This window comes from Mastomys coucha, unplaced genomic scaffold (assembly GCF_008632895.1).
Source record: "Mastomys coucha isolate ucsf_1 unplaced genomic scaffold, UCSF_Mcou_1 pScaffold17, whole genome shotgun sequence".
NCBI lineage: Eukaryota > Metazoa > Chordata > Mammalia > Rodentia > Muridae > Mastomys > Mastomys coucha.
The window spans coordinates 16,646,324-16,664,763 of record NW_022196899.1 but is presented as its reverse complement, the minus strand read 5'-3'; the positions used below and the strand labels follow the sequence as shown (position 1 = coordinate 16,664,763).

Below are 18,440 nucleotides of genomic sequence, written 5' to 3'. Positions count from 1 at the left end.
AACTGATGGGACACAATGAAAAGAATTCATAGAGGAAAACTTACAGCTCTAAGTGCCTCCAAAAAGGAACTGGAAAGAGCTTACGCTAGAAGCTTGACAGCATACCAGGAAGCTCTAGAACGAAAAGAAGCCAATACATCCAAGAGGAGTAGGCAGCAGGAAATAATCAAACAGGGATGAAATCAAACAAATAGGGAAAAAAAAAAAGACCATACAAAGAATCAACCAAACCAGAAGCTGGTTCTTTGAGAAAATCAACAAGATAGATAAACCCTTAGCCAGACTAACCAGAAGGCACAGAGACAGTATCCAAGTTAATAAAATCAGAAATGAAAAGGGAGATATAACAACAGAAACCATGGAAATTCAAAAAACCATTAGATCCTACTATAAAAGTTTATACTCAACTAAATGGGAAAATCTGGATGAAATGGACCATTATCTAAACACATACAAGGTACCAAAGTTAAAACAGGATCAGATAAACCATCTAGACAGTCTCATAACCCCTGAAGAAATAGAAAGAGTCACTACTAGTCTCTCAAACAACAACAACAACAACAACAAAACCCAAGAACAGATGGGTTCAGTGGAAAATTCTATCAGACCTTTAAAGAAGACCTAATACCAACACTCTTCAAACTGTTCCATAAAATAGAAAACAAAGGTACACTACCCAATTCATTCTATGAAGTCACAATTTCACTTATACCTACTACACAAAGAACAAAGAAAGAAAGAGAACTTCAGACCACTCTCCCTTATGAACATTAATGTAAAACTACTTAATAATTTTTTTTGCCAACCGAATCCTAGAACACACCAAAATGATCATTCACCATGCTCAAGTAGGCTTCATCCCAGGGATGCCAGGATGGTTCAATATATGGAAATCCAACAACTTAATCCACTACATAAACAAACTTGAAGAAGAAAAACAAATGATCATTTTATTAGATGCTGAAAAAGCACTTGCCAATATTCAGCATCCCTTTATGTTAAAAGTGTTGGGAAGATCAGAAATTCAAGGCCCATACCTAAACATAGTAAAAGCAATATACAGCAAACCAGTAGCCAATCTCAAACTTAATGGAGAGAAACTTGAAGCAATCCCACTAAAATCAAGGCTGCCCACTCTCTCCCCATCTATTCAACGTAGTATTTGAAGTTTTAGATAGTGCAATTAGACAGCAAAAGAAAGTCAAACGGATACAAATTGGAAAGGAAGAAGTCAAAATATCACTATTTGTAGATGTTATGATAGTATACTGAAGTGACCCCAAAAATTCCAACAGAGAATTCCTAAAGTTGATAAACAACTTCAGCAAAGTGGCTGGATACAAAATTAACTCAAAGAAATCAGTAGCCTTCCTCTATGCAAACAATAAACAGGCTGAGAAAGAAATTAGGGAAATTACGCCCTTCACAATAGCCACAAATAATATTATATACTTTGGTGTGGCTCTAATTAATATATTAAAAATGGCCATCTTGCCAAAAGCAATCTACAGGTTGAATGCAATCCCCATTAAAATTCCAACTCAATTCTTCATAGAGTTAGAAAGAGCAATTTGGAAATTCATTTAGAATAAAAAAAAAATCCCAGGATATCCAAAACTATTCTCAATAATAAAAGAACTTCTTTGGAAATCACCATCCCTGACCTCAAGCTGTATTACAGAGCAATTGTGATAAAAACTGCATGGTATTGGTACAGTGACAGGTAGGTGGATCAGTGGAATAGAATTGAAGACCCAGAAATGAACCCACACATCTATGGTCACTTGATCTTTGACAAAAGAGCTAAAACCATCCAGTGGAAATAAAGACAGCATTTTCAACAAATGGTGCTGGTTCACCTGGTGGTCAGCATGTACAAGAATGCAAATTGACCCACTCTTTTCTCCTTGTACAAAGCACAAGTCCAAGTGGCTCAAGGACCTCCACATAAAACCAGATACACTGAAATTTATAGAGGAGAAAGTGGGAAGAACCTTGAACATATGGGCACAAGGGAAAAATGCCTGAACAGAACACCAATGGCTTGTGCTGTAAGATCAAGAATCAACAAATGGGACCTCATAAAATTGCAAAGCTTCTGTAGGGCAAAAGACACTGTCAATAGGACAAAATGGCAACCAACAAATTGGGCAAAGATCTTTACCAATCCTGTATCTGATAGAGGGCTAATATCCAATATATACAAAGAACTCAAGAAGTTAGACACCAGAGAACCAAATAACCCTAACAAAAATGGGGTACAGAGCTAAACAAACAATTTTCAACTGAGGAATATCAACTGGTGGAGAAGCACCTAAAGAAATATTCAACATCCCTCATCATCAGGGAAATGCAAATCGAAACAACCCTGAAATTCCACTTCACACCAGTCAGAATGGCTAAAATCAAACTCAGACGACAGCAGATGCTGTTAAGGTTGTGTAGAAAGAGGAACACTTCTCCACTGCTTGTGAGAATGCAAGCTGGAACTTGGAAATCAGTTTGGTGGTTCCTCAGAAAATTGGACAGTGTTACCTGAGGACCCAGCTATACCACTTCTAGGCATATACCCATAAGATGCTCCAACATGTAATAAGGACACATGCTCCACTAAATTCATAGCAGCCTTATTTATAATAGCTGGAAGTTGGAAAGAATCTAGGTGTCCCTCAACAGAGGAATGGATATAGAAAATGTGATACATTTACACAATGGAGTACTATTCAGCTATTAAAAATGATGAATTCATGAAAATCGTAGGCAAGTGGATAGGACTAGAAAGTATCATCCTGAGTGAGGTAACCCAATTGCAAAAGAAAACACATGGTGTAGACTCACTGATAAGTGGATACTAGCTAGCCCAAAAGCTCCAAATAATTGGGATACAATTCACAGTCCATGTGATGCTCAATAAGAAGGAAGACCAAAGTGTGGGTGCTTCGGTTCTTCTTAGAATGAGAACAAAGTACTCACAGGAGCAAATATAGAGATAAAGTGTAGAGCAGAGACTAAAGGAAAGGCCACCCAGAGACTGTCCCATCTAGGGATTTATCCCATATACAGTTAACAAACTCAGACACTATTGTGGATGCCAAGAAGTGCATGCTGAAAGGAGCCTGATATGACTGTCTCCTGAGAGTCCATGCCAGAGCCTTATAAATACAGAGGTGGATGTTAGGAGTCAACCATGGAACTGAGCTCAGGGTCCCTAACAGAGGAGTTAGAGAAGGGACTGAAGAAGCTGAAAGGGTTTGCAACCCCATAGGAAGAACAAAAATATCAACCAACCAGACCTCTGATCCCAGAACTCCCAGGGACTAGCTATCAACAAAGGAGTGCACATGGATATGCAGCTGGAACAAGCTGCATATGTAACTGAGGATGGCCTTGTCATGTGTCAATGGAAGGAGAGGTTCTTGGTCCTACAAAGGCTTGGTAGATGCCCCAGTGTAGGGGAATCGAGGGTGGGGAGGTGGAATTGGGTTGTGGGTGGGGAAACACCCTCATAGAAGCAGAGGGAGGGAGGATGTGATAGGGTGTTTCTAGGAGGGAGGGAAACTGAGAAAGGGGATAACATTTGAAACGTAAATAAAGAAAATATCCAAAAAAAAAAAACCTTCTCTGTCCACCTACCAAAATCTCAAATACAATGTTTTGTGTTTAAACAACATCAGAGTAACAGATGTTAGTTGTGATTTGGTAATTCCAATTCAATAATTGTGTTAAATAGATTTGTCAGGTAGAAAAATTATTTAAAAGCAGAGATAGCACACACTGAAATGCACCTGTTATTTCTTTAGTTGAAAAATTAAATATTTCAGTAAATGAGAAATTTTATAAATAATATCACCACTTAATAGCAAAGGTAGCTTATTATAAAGTGATTAGTAGCAATTTCATGCTATAATGGATAAAGAAATGGTATCAAATCTGGTCTGTATTAGACCTCACAAGATCCTTTACCACGTACTTACATGGAGACCCATTACCACACCTCTTATGACTAAGTATAAACCACAGAGCATTTGGTAAGACGTTTATGCGAGAAATTGTGACTGTTTTTTCTTATTGTGATAACCCACAGTCCATTAAAAAAATAAAAGAACCTGTGTAATTATTGACTTAAGTATAAAAGGTTTTCAATATTCGAGGTTTCTTTTTGAAATAAAATACTAAGCAGAACAGTATTCAAGCAGGAATATTATTGTCTAGCTACAGCAATCATGCTCAGTCACCAGCTCTTTTTAAGACTTTTTAAAATCAAAATTAAGTTTGAAATTTTACTAAAACCACTTTGCAGTGACCAAAATAGAATTCCCAGTTTTATCTTCAGCTTAATTAGTGGCTAAATCATTCTTTCTGCCATCCATCACCTAAAGTTTTAGGGGGAAACATGTTAATCTCCAATCCAATAGATACAAAAAAAGGGAAAATCAAATTATAAGTTCTATATAATTTAAGCAATGGAATTGAAGTTTTAATACAACAATGGTGCCATCAGAAAAATATGAAAAATGTCTGTTATAGCTTTCTGTGTGATTTTCAAATGTAATGTGTTTACTTTTCATGACCGTTGGAAATAAATAAAGTTTATTACCAAGTCTGCACAGCATGACTAAATTCCCCGGCTAAGCGGATTTGCAATTTTCTGTTGTCTTGGTAATTGGCTGAGAGGCAAAGGCTCCAACTGACTGTGTGGTAAGCCAATTTGTTCATGGAGGCGATATGAAATCCTGGTTCCACTTTGCCTCCGTACACTTTCTGCAATCGCCTGGCTGTTAGGAATTCATGTCCTAGTATGTGGCTGGAGGGGAGGATTTAGCTTTTACACTGCAATTACCATCCCATATCAGAACATGTCAGCTGTTTACAGCCAGACTCTCCAGGTGCTAGTAGAAGACCCAGATCATAAAGAAGGACAAATATTTGAAAGATTAAAAAGGCCAGGGGCGTGCAGCCAATATTTAGTTAGACAAATGATTATTTCCTTTTATGATCCAACAGTCATTAGTTAAAACTGGGGCAAAAGAGACAATGGATAAGATAGTTTCCACTAAGCTGGGGCTGTAGCTCGGCTCGTGGGGTGCTTGTGTATCAGTATGAGGCTATGGGCTAGTAGTACCAGATAAACCTGGCATTGGAGTGGAGATCTATGACCCAAGCCCTGAATGGGGTAGAGGCAGGAGGATTAGAAGGTGAAAGACATCACTAAGTATATAGGAAACTGGGGGCTAGGCTGGAATATGTGTACCCTCTCTCAAAGGATTGAAAATAACATTTTATTTTACGTGCTCTTTGTGTGCATGTGCAGAGAAGCATGTAAATGTACACCCATGGGTGAGCAGAGGTCTGTGGTCACTCTCCATCATATCTCCATTGTTATTTCCTTAAATGGGCTCTTGCGGAACATGCTGCTAGGCCGTCTGCCAGCAAGCCCCAAGCATCCTTGTCCTTCTGTGTTTCCTTTTCCCCTGCCACCATGTGAGGCCAACATTTAGCTTTTTGTGTAGGTTCTAAGGATTTGAACTCCAGACCTTACACTTGTACAGTAAATGTTCTTACTCCCTATGCCGTCACTCGAGCTCCTTAAGACTACCTTACCCTTTGTCTCAAATGCCCCTCCTGGACTCTACTCTGACCAGCTTCCCAGTCCTTCTCTTTGCATCTGACTGAGAATCCTTTTCAAAGCAGTGAGTTTGCACAGGAGACTGTAGCACGGTAGACTCCCTCTGTCCAGATTTTTTCTGCCTTCTTGACGTAAGCATGACCCTCAAAACAGCTCATAAAGTTCTACATAGCCTGCCCCCAAAGCCCCATCCAATGTCACCTCACTTTTTGTTCAACTTCCTAGTCCTACACACAGGGCTTGCTTTATTATCTCCTGTACTATATACAATCAGTGTTGGACTGCCTACTTGTGGCTGCCTCAGTAACTACTACTAAAGTTTCAGGTCCCTGCCTGAGGACCATTTTCCCAGTGAAGCCTCTCATGACCTCCCTAAGTGAAGTATTTTCCCACAAGTTCATACACATCTGTACCAGCCTGTGCGTATGATTGATAGTGTGCATCCCTAGATGTCTCACAAGCTCCACTCTGATCCATGTGTTTTGTCCACTGTTTTCCCGATGACATAGCAATAAGCCAGATACTCTGCATTCAAGAGACATTCATGAAATGCACAAATGGGTGAGGTAAGGGACTTCAGCAGTCCTTGATTAGATGATCCACATTAGGAAGTGTTACATTGCATTGCTCCATTAAGCAAACAAATATCTAATAATCTAGCATGAGGCTTCCACAGAAAGGCATTGAAGTAAGTCCAAGAAGTAACACTGGATTCATACAGATAGAATTGTGGCCATTTTGTTGTTTTTGCTTATAAATTTTAAAAATAGTTAATCTTGATGAGGTGGATGTGCTAAAAGCAGAGACAAGTAATTTCAGTGCTTCTGCCAAGACCAGAATCTTCAGGAAAGATGACATACAAAGTCACTACAAAGCCCCTGAGAAACAGATATTCCAGGTTTGAGTTTATGTGTGATAGGAATAATAAGAAATAATATAAGTCATTTAACTTAGTAATAGAGAGGGGGCTGTGTGTGAGTGTGGGATCGGAGAATCCCAGCAATCAGATGTAAGCATTGCATACAACTTCATTCTAGTCACTTTTATAAGAGAAAACATGTTGATCACTACAAACTAAAAAACATGTGTGGGTATGGGTGTGCACATATACAAACATGCTCACACATCTCTCTGCCTCTCTGATCTCTGTCTGACTGTCTCTTTCTCTGTGTGTGTGTGTGTGTAGGGGTGTGTCTGTGTGTGTGTATGTTGGCCAGAAGACAACCTCCATTATTGTTCCTCAGGATTCCATACATCTTTCTATGAGACAGAATCTTTCACCAACCCGGAACTTGCCAAGTTGACTAGGTTGACTAGGCAATGATTGCCAGGAAACTACCTGCTTGCATATCTGTAGAGCTGGTTTAAAGCCCATGACACTGTACCCATGCTTCCATTCTGGTGTGTAACATGAACCTGGGAGAGTGGAGAGTAAAACTGAGACAGACTAGAGTCTCATGAAATAGCCCGTTTTCTTGAGGTCACCAGATAGTTTATACTCTGAGAGCATTTTGTGGATTAAGCAAGGTCATGTGAGCAAGTTCAGTTGAGTTCAAGTTGCGTACAGTCACAAGGGCAAGCTTGACTTATATACAGTCCTGAGGAACATTTGTGCTTAGAAGCATCATTCTGCATAATAATGGGTAAGAAAAATGATGGGTAATCTGAAGCAAAGGCCACTCCTACTATTACACCTGGGAGGGCCACAAAACCATATTGTAAGAACAAATCTATGTTATGGAGGAACAAAGGTTACAAAAGTTTTCCCACAATCTTCCACTTTCTCCTTCCAGAGGATCATTCATGGGTCATATTTCAACATATCTGCATGTTTTAATGTAGACCGTTAAGTATGAACTCAGATTCTTCAATTCTTTACTAACTGTGTCATCTCCCCAGATCTCCAGCTCATGATTTAGCCATTAGTGGTAGAGGCACGTGGAGCCTAGGGATTACCTTATCCTTCACACAGTATTTCCTTGTAACTTGTTTAAATAATACAAACTTGGGAGAGTAAAAACCAATCTTTGGGAGTGTTTGTGGAAACGAATGCAGACCAGATGAGAACATTGTACCTCTTCCTATGATGATAAGAACCATGTTACTCACATTGCTATTTTTCTACATTAGTGCTTTAGAGACCCAGTTTCTCATGTTCTTAGTATGTGGGTCTGTGCTATACCTTCAGCCTGCTTTACGTTTCTGCTGTGTTTGAATCTACGATCCTAAATACATTTTATCTTTCTTTGACAGTGCATTTGGAATGTAGGCTCCATAGATACTAATAAATAAGACAGAGGCTCAGCTTTCTAGAAATTATTGTCTGGCTGAAGTCATCAGATAAATTCACTTAAAATAAGGATAGGAGAAAACATAGAATATTATTAAAGTTATAAATTTACAGGACAAAAAAAATTGATGTACTAAGAGTTCCTTGAAGGTAGTATATTCAAATTTCAAAAGTCAATGAGAGCACCCTGAAGATTTAAAATGACCTTTAGAATAAGAAACTCATTTCCCTGAGCTCAGGAGAAGCAGAAGCAGAAGAGAGCACTATGTTCTTCAGAGAATTCCCTGGCATGCTGAGTGTCACAGATTTGATAAAACAGCACTGATTGCTTGCCACAGTTAGATCTCATGTCTCTCTAAACCATCTTAGGACCATGCTTGGCACCAATGCTTTACTTCTTTCATATCGCCTAATGCAACATCCTGCGAATATCCTACTGTTATTTCTATCAGCTAACCTCCTGTGTCTGCTTGGAACATAGCCTCCTCTCATCCTCTTCTCTGTCACTCTATCCATCAGCCAGGATCAAGAGTCACAGCCTGGGGCTTCCTCCTCCTTCCTAATTCCTATAGTATTTTGTAGAGGACTTTTTAATCCAGCTCTGCAAAGGAATCACACCCAAAAGTCTAGGTCTGTATGATACAACTGGAATGACACACCTTTAATCTCTGTAGCTGGAATATAGACATATTCTTACCACACACCTTTAATCCAAAACAATGACTTCTAATAAGTGGCGGACAAAGTGATGAATTAGACAAAGAGCTGACAGAATGAATCAGAAACAAGATATATCCAACTATCACAAGGACAAACAGGAAAGAGAGGTGACTTAAGAGCAGTTCCGGGAGAGGGTTGGATTTGTTGAGTTCTGTGCAGTTCAGTCTCATGCAGCTGAGTTGCGTTCATGAAGCTTTCAGTTCATTTCAAAGCATCTGCATAATCAATGAAGTCCAGTTCATGGAGTTCAGAGGCAGTTTTCACCAGCAGAGCAATTCTTTCAAAAGCTGAGAGAAGCCAATTTGAATCAGTCAGCTTGAAAAGGAGTTTGAGCCAGAACAGCTGAGTTGAGCCAGCCATCCTGAGTTCAGAAAGATATAGAAAGGGTGAGCTTATTTGGTAAGTCTCAGAGGCTGAAATATTTTAGGTCTAGGTTAGTGGACTAACAGACTGAAACTTCAAGGTCCAGGCTTGCAGAAGATTATGTTGTACAGAGGCTAGAAGTCTCAAGTTCCAGGCAGAGCCATAGATATATAGAAATGCTTTAGGCTCATGCAAGCCATGTATTGATAAAACTTGAATACAGCGCTCATCTCATCCCTTCATTTGAGGAAATAAAAGTGACTTATACAGTATTAACTCAATACCACTCACTAGAAGTCATGTTATGGTGTAGTGAAGGAGAGTTCTGGAATGTGCATAATGTATATGCACACAAGTATGTTCATGCATACACATACACATATACGTATTATATATACATTATACATAATTATATATATATTATATATATACATGTCATATATATACACATGTATATATATGATGTATATGTGTGTGTGTATATGTATACATACACATACATATATTGAAACCAAAAGTTAATATCAGGTGGTTTCTCTTCTCCCTCTTTAGTTCTACCACTATAGCTGGAGTTCTGGCTATTGAGTTTCTAGGATCCTACTGTCTCTCTTTCCCACCACTAGCATTCCAGGCACAGACCTCCATAAGCAGATTTTTAGATGGATTCTTAGATTTGAACTCAATTTGTTATGATTGCATGACAGGTATTTTACCCACTGAGCCATGTACCTAGACAATCACCCTCATAACCAGAAGAGTGGAGTCAGAGTTCTTGTGTCATCCTTCACCTGCTTTCTGTCACAGAAGTCGTCCCTATAATGTTGGGTCAGTGAGATATGCTTCATAGAGCTGTTGTGAGGACTGAATGCTAAACTGAATGTGCCTAGAAATTTTTAAAATATTTTTTTCAGAATAAAGCAAAAATAAACCATAGATATGTATATATTATTATGCCATATTATATAAACTTATGGATGCAATGTCTTTCTGTTGCACATAGCACCAATTCTGGTGCTCAGCATATAGAAGGCACTGTGTAAAACTGGGTAGATGATTGAAACCAAATTACTTTCCATGAAAATGTAAAAAGCTCCACTCCTCCCTGCATCCCCTTTGCTCATTTTTCTGTGTTTTCTAAACACATACAACTTAAAATATCAGACTTTAATAAAATTTCAGGTGAGAAACAATTAGACCTGGGAACACTGACCTCTGTTCTATCAAACCCTCTCTTTATGATGTCTCATGAAGTATCTGAGCAAAGCAGATTACTCACAGTGACAGCTGAGAAGAATGTTCACCATGATGGAGTCAAGGTGCCTGAACGACTAGAAATGCCTGTCACAAATCAGGCAAGTAGGAAATCCATTTCAGTAACAGTTAAGGAGTACCTGGAATATGTGTGTGCATGTGTGTGTAGACCAGAGTTCACTGTGACTATCTTCTTCAATCTTACTCTAGTTTTTAAAGCAAGGCCACTTACTGATTCTGAGTTCCCCAATTGGGTAAACTGAGTGGCTTATGAACTACAGAAATCTTTCTGCATCATCCTCTGATTCTCCTGCAGCCAGGAGGTCAAAGGGCAGGTAAGCAAAATGCCTACATTATACAGAGAAGAGCCTCTGGGGGAAGGGCAGCCCAGCCCTTGGGCAGGAGAGTTCATGGCTCAGCGGGTAAGAGCACTGACTGCTCTTCCGAAGGTCCTGAGTTCGGATCCCAGCAACCACATGGTGGCTCACAACCACCCGTAATGAGATCTGACGCCCTCTTCTGGTGCATCTGAAGACAGCTACATTTAATTATGGCGGAGCGAGCTGGCCAGAGTGAGTGGTGTGCGAGCAAGCGGGTAGAGCGAACAGGGCTGGCAGAGGTCCTGAGTTCAACAAGCAGCCACACACATGATGGCTCATGGCTATCTGTACAGCTACAGTGTACTCATACACATAAAATAAATAAAATAAATATTAAAAAAAAAAGAGGGCAGATTATGCCAGGATACCCGATAACAGGTAGGATCTGAAGGATGATGGAAAAACCTGGAAGTCAGGTCCATTTTGATATGCTAAATAGGCACCTGAGCTGCTTGTCTCTGTTTGAAACTCAACAAGTTCCATCACTTCTTGACAACAGTCCTTTTTAAAATACCTGTGTTCTTCTATGACAATGAATCAATTGCGGTGTAAATTGAAAACATACGTCTCAATGACCTACTGTAAGACCTGTGATGATTTAGGTGTTGAAGGGCTCTCTAGTAGGTTCAAGCATTACAAACAGCATTGCCCTTTCCTTTCCTTTCCCTTCTCCTAATCCCATAAATTACATCCCTAAAGCTAACTCCAAAGGTCTATTCCCTTATTTGGCCACGGACTCAATCCAGAGACTACACGCCAAAATCCAACTATCAAAACAGTAAGGTCCAACAATTAAAATTCATTATTTGGCTGCATTGGCTAACCTGTCCAATCAGGACTTACCCAACTCATCCTAACATAGACCACAGGCTTCTTTTTTTGTCCTTAACCTTCTCTTACAACAAACACCTGCTGCTGCTTGCTCTCTGCCTTTGCCCAATCCAGAGGCAGCCACCCACCCCACTTGCCCTTCCAGGGTCATCGATCTCTGTTGTGCTGAGACTCTGGTGTTTGAGGGTGCTCTGGGTTTACTCTGAGGGCCTCCCCTACATCTGTGAGCACTCTACTTTTGATGTCTCTAAGAAATCACACAATATTTGAAGCATGAAAGCTTGGTGTAGTCCAGCATAGATTGCAAACCACATGTGTGCTGGCCTTAACCTATACTCACAGCCCCACGCTTCATTCAGGAGCGTGCCTAAGGTTATAGATGAAGTTAATATTTCATAGAAACGTATGAAATCTGGGGATCTGCTGCATACACAGCAATTGCTTTCCTTCCCAAGAGATTCCTCCTTTCCCTTCACCCATAATCAATTCATTATAAATATCACCTGTCACCCTCAGAATAAGTGGCAATGTGTTTGACACTACCTGATGGATTCAGTTATGATTAGTAAGGGTCCCTGCCTTAAGGGGAATTACAATCCCTTCACTGTGCTCACTGGGGTACTAGGGTAAAGGCTATATCTGAATTAGATGTGATTTGACATTGAATCTCCTGAAGAACTTAGCCTCTATGAAATTTTTGTAAACGAGTTGTGAAGGTTAAGTGAAATTAGGTTTAGGGAGCCCTTAGCCCAGCTTCAATCAATCACACAGTGGATCACACTCAGGGCAGCTGCAACCCTTTGGAACATGGCTCACAGTCTGACAGAACCAGGGAACTCCAGAAGTATCAACCCACAGAATGCTGTAGAGAGTTATTGGATACATTTTAAATAGATCATTTTCCAGATGTTAAACATGAAAGAAATAAGTCAAGGGGCCGTCAGCTCCTGGGAGCTAACCCTACGCTCTTTAACGTCAAGGAGGACGGGATGGGTAAGCTGAATTCCATTCATGGTTGTGCTGGTGCCCTGTGCATGCGTGCATTCTTAGCCAGCTTAATTAACATCACTACAACAGTTTCCTGTGTAAGGAGTCTGTGGGAATAGGAACATTTATTTGGCTTGCTCACAAATATGTTGACTATGAGTCACATATTTGGAACACAAATCCCTTTACTACAGAGATTAAGATCTTTGAAATAAAAGAATGGGTAGAGAAACAGAAGCATCTTAGAATTATGATTAAAAATAAAAATGGTTGAGGAGAGTAACCAAGCAATTTACTTGCTTAGAACCATGGCTTTTTAAATGCCTACCACTGACAGTATGATAATATTTTCTGAAACAGAGTTCTAATCACAAGTTGACAATTTGATTTTCTCTGTTGCCTGACACTCTGAATTCTTATTTCCTAGGTTACCACAGAGCTCTCTCTAGCAAGTGTCACTCAGTGAGTTTTGATTGTGTGTGCTTATTATAGAGCCAATTTCACTAAAAGCTGGTTCCTCTCCATCCCTTCAAATTGGATGCTCCTTCATTCCCCAAAATAAAACATCATCGACACTACTGCTAGACAAGTCTTTAACTTAGCAACCTTCCAGAAATACGGCCCCTCTATTTCTGTCTGCCAAGGACATGAGATTTTTCTTTATCATTTGGAACAACGCCTTTCTGTTACAGGACAGCACATAAACAGAAGGAAGGAGCTGAAATCTCCAGGCAGGATGAAGTGGGTTTCCTCAAACAAACCTCTGAAAGGAGACAAATTGTGTATGAATAAGGCTGAATCTTTCATCTAAGAGCAAACAGAGATGGATACTGAAGTATGAGAGAGAACCACAGCAAGAACATGGGTGTCGGTGGGGCATTCCTTTCTTACTCTTTCCTCCACTATAAACAGTCTCCAAAACTGGTTCTAATTCTCTGTCTTTATGGCAAGCCACTGAAACATCTCACTGGATAGAAAGAGAACTCTTAGAGGGGGTTCTAGTTTTTCTTTCTGTGGCTGTGGTAAAACACTGACCAAACTCAACTTAGGGGAAGATGGAATTTATTACATCTATACTTCCGGGTCAATCTCCATCATTAAGATAATTCAGGGAAAGAACTCAAGATAGTATCCCAAAGGAAGAACTGGTTGCTTCTTCCACACAGCATTACCTCTGAATGGAGAGCTCACTTGCAACCAAAGGAGTACAGCAAGATTCATGGAGTAACATGACCTGGCTTATTCTCTGGCTTACTTACATGTTCAAGCAATATCTAGCTATGTATATAACTCAGGGCCACCTGCCTAGCATTGGTATCACCAACCCAGAGTGAGATAGGTCCACTTATATAACAGTCAAGATACTCCCATAAAAACATGATTATAAGCGAACAAGACAAAGAAAATGAACCAACTGAGATTCTTGTTTTATCCAGGAGAATCTAAGCTGTGTCAAGTTTGCCGTTAATGATAATTAGGACAGAAGCGAGATTTCCTACTTCTATAGTTTCCCTGGGAAGGCATTTTTCTTGGTGTTCCTGTGTTTCTGTACTATTGTCATTCATCAAAAGCAGCTTGTCTGTTCAGTGAAGGAGAGAAGCATGCTCTGTGGGGCTCAGCATCTTCTGCTTCACAATAAACAGACAGGAGCTCCTGCTTAAAGGGCTCTGGGCCTGTGCTTTAGTACCCAGAAGCCAGCTTGTGGACAGTTACACTTCAGACTCTTGTTAGTCACATGGATGACGTGTACAATACCCTCTCACCTCTCATCTTTTCTACTTTCCAGTTCCTTTATATTTAGTCAGAAAGGCAGGTGGGGAAGGGGAATGTTATGGCTACTTCTCTTAATCATAGTATCCATGTGTGTGCTAGTAGAAAGATCTTCAGACATTTCTTTCTGGAGACCAAATCACTTCTGATGGTCTCATCCACTGCCGTTGCCTCTTAATCATGAAAGCCTTCTGTTTATCCATGGGACGAAACATGAAGTCAGTCATCGGTAGAACCCAGTGATTAATAAAACAGAAGATTCTAGACCATCAGAAGAGCTGTTCTCCTCGTTAATGTGCTTCAGCAATCAGTGGAACCAGAATAACTTTTAGGGAAAAAAATAATACAGTGAAAATAACCCTGTACATCTTTAAGCTGGCTAAACACATCAAAAAGAATGGAATGGAATTGACATTATCTGAATGTGTCAGTAACACAATAACAGGCCCGGTTTAGGGTAATAAGTACCAAGATTTCTCATCATTTTAATACTGCTCTGTTTTATCAAAATGTTTTGAACCTTGAATTTTTTTTTTTTTTTTTGGAGTGGTAGTTTTGGAGACAGGGTTTCTCTATATAGCCTTGGCTGTCCTGGAACTCACTCTGTAGACCAGGCTGGCCTGGAACTCAGAAATCTACCTGCCTTTGCCGCCCAAGTTCTGATATTAAAGGCGTTGCACCACCTTGAATCTTGAATTTTTATATCTCTCCTATTAAATATAGAAACAGTAGCAATGACCTTACAAAATACTAGAAGGATTAAATAGTCAATTCATGGGACCAAAATATTTCTCTTTTAGAGTTTATATACAAATGCATATTGGTAGTGATTTCATAGACAGAGATGCTATAAAGAAATGGCTGTTACGTATAAAGTTCACATACCTATTTTACTAGCTATTTTCCTTGTTGCTGTGATAAAAAAAATATCCTAACAAAAGTAACTTGAGGAGAGTTTATTTTGGCTTATTGTTTCAGAAGAACATAGTCTGCCATGGTGATTACAGATTATCATTGTAGAAAGACATGGCAGTAGGCAAGAATGCCAAGGTAACTGGAACAGGGTCAGGCTGGTCACACTGATGCCATACTCAGGAAGAAGAGAGCAAAGGGCAAGTAGAGTCAGGCTCAAGGATCACCCAAATGATTACATTAGTCCATGCAGCATACCCCATAAGTATTTTACAACTTCCTAAATGGAGAAGCCACCTGGTGACCAAGAGTTCAAACACATGAGCCTGTGAGGACATTTTGTATTCAAACCCCCAACAGCTATTTAATGGTTTTCTAAGAGTAGAGCTTGCTTCATCTCTTCTGGGTTTTACTGTAAATTCATAAACAGATTCATATATGATTTTCAATGAAAAACAATTTTAGTATGACACCAACTCTAATGAAGAATTTCTCTTAGTAAGACTACGAAACTATGTTTTAACGATGAACGGTAAGTTTGTAAACCTCCACATTTGACTCAAGAATTTTTACTACTTACATACTGCTTTCTCATCGATTGTACATGCTCATTCCTCCCTTTGCTTCCTCCCAAAGCATCTAGAAAAAAAAATCAGTTAAGTCAAATCTTTCCTCTCTATCTTAACCTCCTGAGTCTGTGTGAGTTAAAAGTATATCACCTGTCACTTTAAAAGCTAGCATCCAAATTCCTACAGCCAAGAGCAGCTACTCCCAAACTAATCATTCCAACATTCATTTTCCATAAAGGTCTATTTGGAACTCTGATATTCTGAGATCATAATAGGTCAATGTTTCAAAAAACATCCCTAAGCCATACGTAGTACAAGCTATAATATCTACCACAGATGAAACCTCATTGTTATGAAAAATTCTGAGACGAAAATCTGGTTGTATCATTGTAGGGCTGGGTCGTAGTGACACAGTAACAGAGATAAAGTCTAGATGTGAGGCATATGTAAAGAAACCCCGTAGAGGTGAATTGGGCAAGAAACGATGTTGACTAGCCTACAGACACAGCGGTCAGTGGGGGTGTAGGTAGGGTGTCCTATGAAATACCTAGGTGTTGCTACAGGATGTTCTTTCTGTGAAACTTGGATTCTGAGTGATTCAGAAGCCAATAGAATATGGGGCGAGGAAGACCAGGAAACTGGTTACAATATTTGAAAAAAGTAAGCAAACCAGTGATTCAGGGATTCACACGTGCATATCAGCCTCCTTTTGTGGAAGAACTAAGTGCGATTTCAAAGAGTAGAAAGCAATTCCAGGAAGAAATTATAATGGTGGGAATGTTGATTATGATGTCACACTGGGCTCTACGGTAACACCTTTGAGTTGCTGCTGTTCTTAGGACATCTGCTTGATTATGTGGCATCACCACGAAGGATCCGTCTAGTCTACTCTCACAGGAAATCTTTTTGTTTGCTTGAGTGAAATAATTTGGTTTTGTGTTCGTCAGTACATCGCAGTATATTAGCTATGACCATTTTGTGCTAATTGGCCAAATCTTGAATTCTCAAGTGATAGTATTTCATAATTATGCTTGGTATGAAAGCACAATCTAGAGGGCTGGAAAGATGGTTAAGAGCACTGACTGCTCTTTCTAAGGTCCTGAATTCAAATCCCATCAACTACATGGTGGCTCACAACCATCCGTAATGAGATCTGATGTCCTCTTCTGGTGTTTCTGAAGACAGCTACAGTACACTTACATATAATAAAAATAAATGGAAATATTTTAAGAAAATGAAAAAAAAGAAAGCTCAGTCTATTATACTTTACAGTTTTCAAAAAGCACAGGAAATTAACATATATACAAGTATCCCTCTTCTAGTGCTTTCTCTGACATAAGCCTCTTTTGTGTGAAAAACAACTGGATTATATTCACAATGTTACTCAACAGCTAGGTTATAACAAAAGAAATTTCTGTTAAGTGTCCAGTTAGAAAGAAAATTGCTCGGAATGAAATTTTCCACTTCCATCTCTTTTCCCATTATACTTGATAAGAACTTCCCTTATTTTCTTCTTCCTTTCTGGAGAATATGAATGACAATTGAATATAATAATTATAATAAAAGTTCTATGAAGTACAATAAACGTATGGAATACTATTGCAGGCCTTGTATTCCTCTAAGTGCATAACCTACATTAATATACTTTATCTTCACTTCAGTACTGGGAGATAAATGCAGGCATTATTTCAATTTTACAGGGGAAATAACTTCGACCAGTCATAACATTGGTAAGTAGTCAAGCTGTAAAAAGCACTCGTTGCAAACCGGTCCTACCCTTTACCTCCTCCATCCCAAGCAAAGTATGTGTGATTCCCATTTAAGAAGCAGAGATTTTGCCAAGTGTTAGAAATAAAATCTACCAAAGACATTGATACTATCAAGCGAAGTGGGTTTGGCCTAATGCTGCTTGTGTTAAAATGTTAATTTTGTTCCCCCAAACAGCTTATATGAGTGTACGCATATAAGACCTGAGAGAACCTGCCCAGATTGGCTCTGATTGGTAAATAAAGATGCCAGCAGGCAATGACTGGGCAGGACAGAGGCCCAACTTTCAGGATTCCTGGATTTGGAAGAAAGAGGAAGACGCAAAATGGCCAAGAGAGAAGCATATGACAGACCAGGAATGTAAGAATTCTGGTAAGTGGATAAGATTGGGTTTGGTGTAGCCAGATTTTAAAGGATGTTAACTCTGGAATACCAGGGGCGGAGGAGAGAGTTTGCTAGCCACAGGCAGGGTTAGAAGTGCCTTTGAGCTAGCCAAAGCATATCAAAATTAAATGGTGTGTGTATGTGAGCATGTGCGTGCGTGTGTGCGTGAGTCTGTCTGTCTGTCTCTGGTGCTCTCTGAAGAGAAAGAGGGAGGGGGAGAGGGAGGGGAAGGGGGAGGGAGAAAGAGAGAGAGAGAGAGAGCAAGTGCTTGCGTCTTTCACTCACAAATCAGAGAACTCTTGGGGGGGGGTGCTCGCATGCAACCCTTCCAGAGCAAAGAGCGGGTAAACTATCACTATCGCTACAATCAAGAACAGAAGTGTAGACATTCACCTTTTTCTTTAGGGTGGGGCCTTTAGTTGAGATCAGAATTCTTAGATCTCTAGCTGGGCATGCCTTGAGGCACAGATACTTATTTAGAGGCTATGTTACTTAATATGAGTAATTAAGTTACAAAATACCGGTCTGCCTCCAGGGACCTCTTTGACCCGGACTCTCCAGTGAGAGCTGCCATCTTCTCTCCGGTGAGT

General features: G+C 39.7%; 1 long non-coding RNA gene across 2 annotated transcripts in view; it reads right to left on the bottom strand.

Annotated features, from left to right (window-relative positions):
- Positions 1–16,471, bottom strand: part of LOC116094759 — a 59,005-nt gene extending 42,534 nt beyond the window's left edge. The window contains exons 1-2 of one of the 2 annotated variants that reach the window (XR_004120296.1): positions 16,370–16,471; positions 15,711–15,769 (exon numbers count right to left, since the gene is read on the bottom strand). This is a non-coding gene — a long non-coding RNA (uncharacterized LOC116094759). Of the gene's footprint in view, positions 1–15,710; positions 15,770–15,849; positions 15,942–16,369 lie in introns of those variants that run through there. The other variant, XR_004120297.1, reaches the window with a different exon arrangement.
- Positions 16,472–18,440: the final 1,969 nt, after the last annotated feature.